Genomic DNA, 7,916 nt, shown 5'->3' on the forward strand with positions numbered 1-7,916 from the left:
AGAAGAAAAAGGCATCTGACCCGAGTAAGATTACTAGAAGCAAGATCTGGATAGCTGGGCATACGGCATACCCATGCAGATGGAAGACCTCTTAAACCAGAGTTTGAACAAACAATTGTAAGAAGTTCTTAAATCCATCTGTTAATTTTACTTGGTAATGTATATTGATGCATTAACAAAATTTTAAACTAGGAACAAATTAAATCGCTTGGAAGTGAGATAGGCTCAAACTCCAATGTTAGTCTTAAGGAAGATGTTGTGAGTCAAATTCTAGGGAAAGATAAGAGTGGAAGAGTCAGAGGAATGGGCGGAGGAGTTACTGCTACCAAGCTAGCGTTCTTACAGCCCAGAGATGCACATGTGCAGAAGATTGAAGCTAGACAAGCAGAACAGGTGAGCGAGATTGCTGATTTGAAACACATAGTTCGTTTAATATTCAAATGTGGTGTTCATTTCCTGGTAAGATGTACTATTGAAAATATTATTGTTTGTATATTCTCAGAGACAACAAGATGATGGTGCATATTCGGACACCACTGATAAGAACAAAGAAGGACCACAATGTCAGATACTTTTGTATTTAGATGAAGATTTTGTTGTTGCTTAGGGAGAACTATGCTCTCTTCAACCAAGTTACAAGATTGGCCGTATGCCTATTGGTCATGATGCGGCAGATATACTTGTGACCTTTGTATCAGATAAAAATGCATCTCTATGGAGGCCTACACAAACTGTCAACTCGATTGGCCAGGCTCTATGAACCAAAATTTCATGGCCATTTGATAAGATAATTTTGGACACTATGGACTCTTCAACTGGAAACAAGGGCGCTGATGCATCGGTAAAGTTCTTATGTTATAGTTTGCAAGTTTATGGTAATATATAAATGCTTATTGGTTAGGTGACACATGAATTATGTTTTTGCATGACTTGTTTAGGCCACAACCATAATGAAAAATAGATTACAGCTTTTTGATTGGAATTTGGGTGGTGAGGTAGTTGTTGAGGCACATATGATTTCAACTGACCCTAAACAGTTGCTGAATAAAATTCCTTTAGGTCTGAATGCTGCGATGGTGAATATTGTAAAAGTGATTAACAAAAATGCTTTCCTATGGAGACCACCAAGTGAAGACATTTCTGTGATGGGTGATGCACTGTTTGAGAACATAGCATGGCCGCTTACTAAGCTGTTTAAGAATAAGAAACATGGAATGGAGGATGCAGAATCTGATAGTGAATCAGATGTTAATAAAGAAGGATCAATTCCTAACAGAGCAGTAGCATCAAATTCTAATGGAGCAGGATCATCAGTTTATAAAGGAGCAGGAACAAAAAGTTCTAATGGAGCAAGAACATTAGGTTCTAAAGGAGTAGAACCAGCTAAAGAATCATCACCTAAGGTAAAACTCTAATACATTTATCTTTTACATGATGTGTTGTATAGTTGTGTGATTGTGATTAAGTACTTTATGCAATTTAATTTGTAGAGTGCAAGTAACAGCTCCAACAATTGCAACTTGTCTAAGAAGAAATGCTTCCTCATAGATTTCTTTGGATCGGGAAAAACAGTTGCAGAAGGCCGAGTTTGTTCAACCAATCCAAACGACATTGTCCACTGCATTCCATTGGGTCCAAATGCCACCAAAGTTTGGGTTGACGTCTGTAAGATTGGGGATGCACGAGTATGGAGACGAACTTCTGAATTCGAGATTCTTGCTAATGCATTAGGTACTACTGTTGCTTGGCCTAATGGCAACATTGTTTATATGTGAACCTTTCTCTTATGGTGGATTAATTGTGTTGGATAGTGGAACTTGTTCGGCTAGTAGAACTTCTTGTATTTGTACTTGTGGAACCTTTCTCTTGTATTTCATGATTGTGGCTATATGAACTTTTTTTTATAGATATTGTTGGTTTGACAAATGACAGGGTGTTTATCTAATAAGCAAAATATAACAGAGCTAATTAATATAAGAAAAACAAAATCTGGGGTACAATAAAAATAATAATACAAAATAAATGCTATGAAACAATAAATAATAACGAAGATTAATTGCTATTATAAAGTATACAATAGCAATAAAGAAAACACAATCTAAAAGATAACTAATATAGCATAAGGTAAAACCGCTATGTAAAGTGCCATATCTATTATAATGGGCACAGACATAGCGTTTGTTATAACGCTATGCTTTCCTGTTATAGTGTTTTCCGGACGATATATATGTGACATTTTCTTGTAGTTATCTCCCCAAGGGAGGAAGGCATATCGAAAGTTCTCTCTATGGTGGAAGAAGTTGGACGCAATGTTATCTCCATAAGAAAGGAGGGCAGAGCCAAGATTCTCCCCATGGTTAGTCATACACTATTGTGATGTAATTTATTTTTTATTCAAAATATTTTTTGAGCCAACAATTTTAGTAATTAAAGAAACTATGTAAAAGTGAAAATAAAGAGACATATAATATTTGGCTTAATTTGTTCATATAGACATTTTCTATGTAGTGGTAAATAATATATTTATAACATACAATATATCTAGATGCAAGAGCGAATCTACATTGATAGTGGGTGGGGCACGTGCCCCACATTAAGTTAAAATATTTCTTAACAGAGTAATAGAGGTTGTAGTCTCCTAGCTCATTTAGTAATAGTGTGCCCACACGTAGTCTAAGAGTGCCCAAGTTTGAACTCTCAACTTGATGTCTTTTTTGTTTCATTATTATTGTGTGCATTTTCAATATTCAATTGTATTATTTTCTTAAATAAAAATGTGTGTTATACTGAGTCCTATATATATTAGTATATTACTAATTCTATTTTAGCTTTTAACAAATTTTAAATCATCATTTTAATAGTAAAGACTACATCTGCATTTTTAAAATTGGTCAAATTAGTAATTTAGTAAAACATTTATCATCTACTTTGTAATTCATTTCATATTTTAGAGTTTAAATTTGTGTGACATATTTAGATATGTGAATGAAAATGATAAATTTTTGAATATAAATGATAATTTTTCAAATTACTTTTCTAACTATATCTAGATTTATAGATTAGTATATTTGAAAACCAAAATAGATGATATGTTCAAAATAAAAATTATTTAATATATTATTATTAATTATAACATAATCTATGCCCCACCCAAATTAGTAATCTGGATCCGCCACTGCCTAGATGTAAAAAAATATAATTTTAATGGTAATATACATAAAATATTTGTATTTTTTTTTTTGGTCAAAACATAATATATTTGTATATGGATATAAATCATTGTGTTATAATATATATATATATATATATATATATAAATAATATAAAATAAAGTTTAATATATTTTCATTAAATTAAATTTTATTTACACATATTAGACGAATCCTTATCTAATAGATTATATATTCATGACTCGAGTTAATAGGAACGTGTGCACATCACGTGAAAAAAGAGTCAGAGAACATAGGTTTTCCTTTTCCTTTTTAGAATAGGTTTTAATTTTTGAAAATCTATATGCTATAAGCAGGGCCGGCCCAGTGAAATTTGTGGCCCAATACAAAACAATTACTTTTTAATGGATTTTATAGATAAAAAAATAAAAGTGAAACTAAATCTTAAAATTTCGGAAAATGAGGCCTATTTTTGCAATAAAAAATAGATAAATTTAAAACTTGAGGCCAAATCTATAACTTTCATAAAATTGAGGCCTATTTTTGCAGTAAAAATATTTTTTGAGGCCTATTTTTGTTACTAAAAATCTAAAAAAATATGGAGGCCCAACATCTATGTGTCATAAGAATGGGTGAAAGGCCGGGCCTGACTATAAGTAACGTGGCATAATTTTCTAGGGTTAAGCAGAAGATGACATGGAGTTTACGAATCTATACTTTGGTAATATGCATCAAGTAGATCAATTGTCGTATCTTACAAGCGCCATTGTTTCTTCCTTCAAAATTCTCTTGAATGAGCTTTGTATAGTTAAACAACACTTATCGACTAGATTTTACGTTTGAAAACATTAACAAACTTACCATGCATTCCACTAGTATGGCAAAGTATTTACTTTTGGTTAGTAAATCTCCTAAAATATATGAAAAGGAGTACCCGGCGAGGCTGCTGAGTGGCGAAGATGTATAGATTTCATATCAGGTTCTTGTATTGGTCAATCTTTTTCATATCCTACGGAGTCCGATTTTTCCTGATGAAGTCCGTAAGAGATGCAGCAAAAAATACTCAAAGCACAACCCATGCACTTTTGAGTTACGATGGGGAGACTGTTATTCATCAATATGGCAAACAAGCTTGCTCCTGTTATTGATCCTCCTTCAGGAATTGATTTAACATAATTATATTCACAAAATAGAATAATATATATGTAGCTCTCTATTACTAAAAGCTAAAGCAGCAAATGAGTGGACATACTATGCACAATTGGCAATTTATAGCATTTTTAGTATTGCTTCACCCTTAATTAAGATTTTCATCTAGTTAACTATATGATAGCCGTGTTATTGATATAAGTGGGTTATCGATATAAATCAATAAGTTGACCACTGTTACTTTTTTCGTTGGCGTTTATCAATATACATTGCATGATAACATATAAATTGACCACTGTTACTTTTTTTTCGTTGGCGTTTATCAATATACATTGCATGGTAACTTTTTTATTTATTATACACTATAGTAAGTTATATCAATTTTAGGATCGATATAACTTGGTTATCGATATAACTTCGATATACATTGTCTAATACATTTTGTTATCATACACTATAATAAGTTATATCAACTTCGGTATTCGATATAATTTGGTTATCGATATAACTAAGTTATATTAGTTAACAAGGTTATCATATAGTTAACAAGTTCATCTACTGTAGTCAACTTATTAACTTATATCGATAACAAACTTATAGCGACAACAAGGTTATTATCATACAGTTACCAATCATATGCTGCATGTAGTGGAAGATTTGGACTTTAGGTGTGTAGGGATTATTTGGTCTTTTAGATTAATATCACCCATAGAAGGTTCTTAAAAAAACATGACTGATGGACTGGGGAGATATGTATATAAAAGTGTTTACAAATTACAACAAAATAATGATCTAAAATAATGGACCCACATATCAAGTATCTTTAATCATCTGCCAAACAGCTTTCTTCCTTTGCCTACTAGGCTACTACTTTGCCTTTACATCATCCTTGTCTTCCTCCGCCACGGTGAATCTGGCTCGACCCGGCGCTGCCATCTCCATCTCGGCGGTCAGGGCTTTCTCTCTAAACTTTTTCTTGATATCACTCTTGTAAAACTTCTTGGTTCGGACCACCAAAACCATCTAGACCAATACACCAAACAAAGTTATCGCAGTAATTATTATAAAAGACAACTTAAAACAAGACGTGTCTATGCAATTCAAATCTTCCCCACCCCTACTCGTGTTCCCTAATGCCTTATTTTGCTTATCCGCCTCCACGTCGTACAAATATCCTGCGACCCAAACCTTTAGCAAGTAAGACCCGATCGGGGTCGCGACTGCCCCGAAGTTATACAACATCGCGTAGTACTTAAGACCAAAAATCTCGGAAATTATAGCAAGTAGAAGCGGCCATTGCGCACCGCAACAAAACCCTATGATGACTGATGCAACGTAGAGTCCACCAGGGACATTAAAAGCGATGAGTAGGTAACCGGCGCAGGACAAGAGGAGGACCATTGTGAGCATTAGAGGTCTTGGGAACTTGTATTTGATCAAGAAGATCTCAGAGACCACACCTGAAACCACACGACCATAGTAATTCCATATGCTAACGAGTGATACAAACGTACTAACTCTTCTCTTTGGGTAACCGAACGAGCTTCCGATCTGTCCCAAGTTGTCTATCGCCGTTAAAGTCCCTCCTACACCACAGATGGTTGCTAAGAACAAGATCAACATGTCTATGCTAAACAACGCTTGCAAGATCGTATAGTCATCTCCACTCTCCGGTGGGTTAAACCTAGTCGTCCAACACGACGCCGCTTTCACCCTCTCCCTCTCCTCCTCCTCCTTGTTTGACTCTTCATCTTCTTCTTTAACCTCTGATGAATCTAAGCGGGATTCCTCAGTGACGATATTGACCGGTACTGCTGGATTGTTTAAGGGGACTTGTTTGTCCGTTCAGAGCTTCTTCTCTTCCAAGACAACAACTATGATGGGCAAAAGAAGCAAGACGAGCATCACGGCGACGCTACCTCCAAACTCACTTTGTGTGAAACCGGAGAGCTTGTTGATGATGATGACCACCATGAGAAACGTGGCGAGCCCTAGTGAGATGTAGAGGAAGTTATACAACACCTTTAGCTCGTTTGTCTGTCTCGTCACTTTCATTATTCTTATCGTTCTCAAAAACGCAAATGATACTATTGCGGGTAACCAACCTACAAATACAATCACTCATACAAATTAGTACTAGAACTTATTCATTAATCTTTGTTTTATATGTAATTAAATGACTACTCTGTTTTTTGCTCTGTTTCATGTCATTAACCATAAAGTCTCATGACCAATAAAATTTTAAAATTGAGCTTACCGATCATTAAGATAAGTTCTTTTGTGTCTTCACCATAGAAGGCGTGGTAGAGCTGTGTAATTATGGCGCCACTAAGACCAATATAGCCCTTGAGAATCCCCAAGACAACCCCACGTGACTCCGGGAAGTACTTAACGCACGTGACGACAGATCCAGTGTTAGCGAACACGAGAGAGTTGGCTCCGACGCAGATGTAGAGACACATGTGCCAAACTTGAGGTTTCGAGATCCGTTTTGTGACAGCGAGCCAAATCATGAAGTATCCAAAGAAGTTAAGGATGGCTCCGATCAAGAGGATGAACCACGGGGGAGTCACCTCGTTGAGTAGACCCGTGAGGACTCCGACGTTTGCTCCGAGATCTTTGAAGAAACTAATGAGATTAAGAGTGGTTTGGTCGTAGCCTAAGGTTCTCTTGATATCGCCCGAGTAGATACCGAACATGTAAGTGGCTCCAGCCGTCGACATGATTAAGAGACTCGCGAAGAACATGAACCATCTTCCGGTTAGAATTTGGATGGCTAAACCCTTCATTGATCCACCAGTGGGTGATGCTTTTTCTCAGAAGTAGGAACAATTGAAAATATTTGGACTATTGTAGGATGGAGAACAGAAGGGAGATAATAGTTACACTTATGGTAGCTACAAGCTTGATAACTCTTACAACAGAATGACACTCCGACTTAGATGTGACTCTAATTTGTGTGACGGAGCGATGTTGTTTGGTTGCTATGTGACCCATCAAATTTATGAATAATAGACAACGATCCGTTATTCTATTTTTTCGAATGAATTCGTGTACGATTTAGATGACAAACTTATTCAAAAGAATAGTACTTATTACTTAACATTATTGTTTTCACACTATTACACGTTTTCCCCGCCAAAATGTGATTAGACAGAAGATATGAGACAAAACGACTTTAAAATTGCATCCAATAAGTAAATGACACGCAGAATACGTCACAACGACTAGAATGAATCCACAAAATGATATTCGTGGTCCGACGACAAATCTTTTAAGCTAGAGATCAATCTTTCAGTTCAGGACCATTTCAAATTATTTCGAGGTTTTGTGTAATTAGATTAAAAAAATGTAATGTTAGTTGTAAATAAATATAGTTAAAAATTTAAACTCGAGGTAAGTTTAAAACATTGAAAACGTCCTCAAAATAATTTTAAAAGTGGACTTTTACATTGACCCTTTAATCATAATCGCATCGCTCTTGTAATTACACTTTGTAATTTAAACAAAGCTAATCACACTCTCCACAGCTCTTACAAAATAGAGAGAAGATAGATCCATATTAAGTTGTGTGGGTGGACTACGTTAGAAGGGATC

General features: G+C 35.2%; 1 pseudogene; it reads right to left on the bottom strand.

Moving 5' to 3' along the window:
* Positions 5,157-7,147, bottom strand: LOC104724407 (annotated as a pseudogene).

The sequence above is a fragment of the Camelina sativa genome, chromosome 11 (genome assembly GCF_000633955.1).
Source record: "Camelina sativa cultivar DH55 chromosome 11, Cs, whole genome shotgun sequence".
In the NCBI taxonomy this organism is placed as follows: domain Eukaryota; kingdom Viridiplantae; phylum Streptophyta; class Magnoliopsida; order Brassicales; family Brassicaceae; genus Camelina; species Camelina sativa.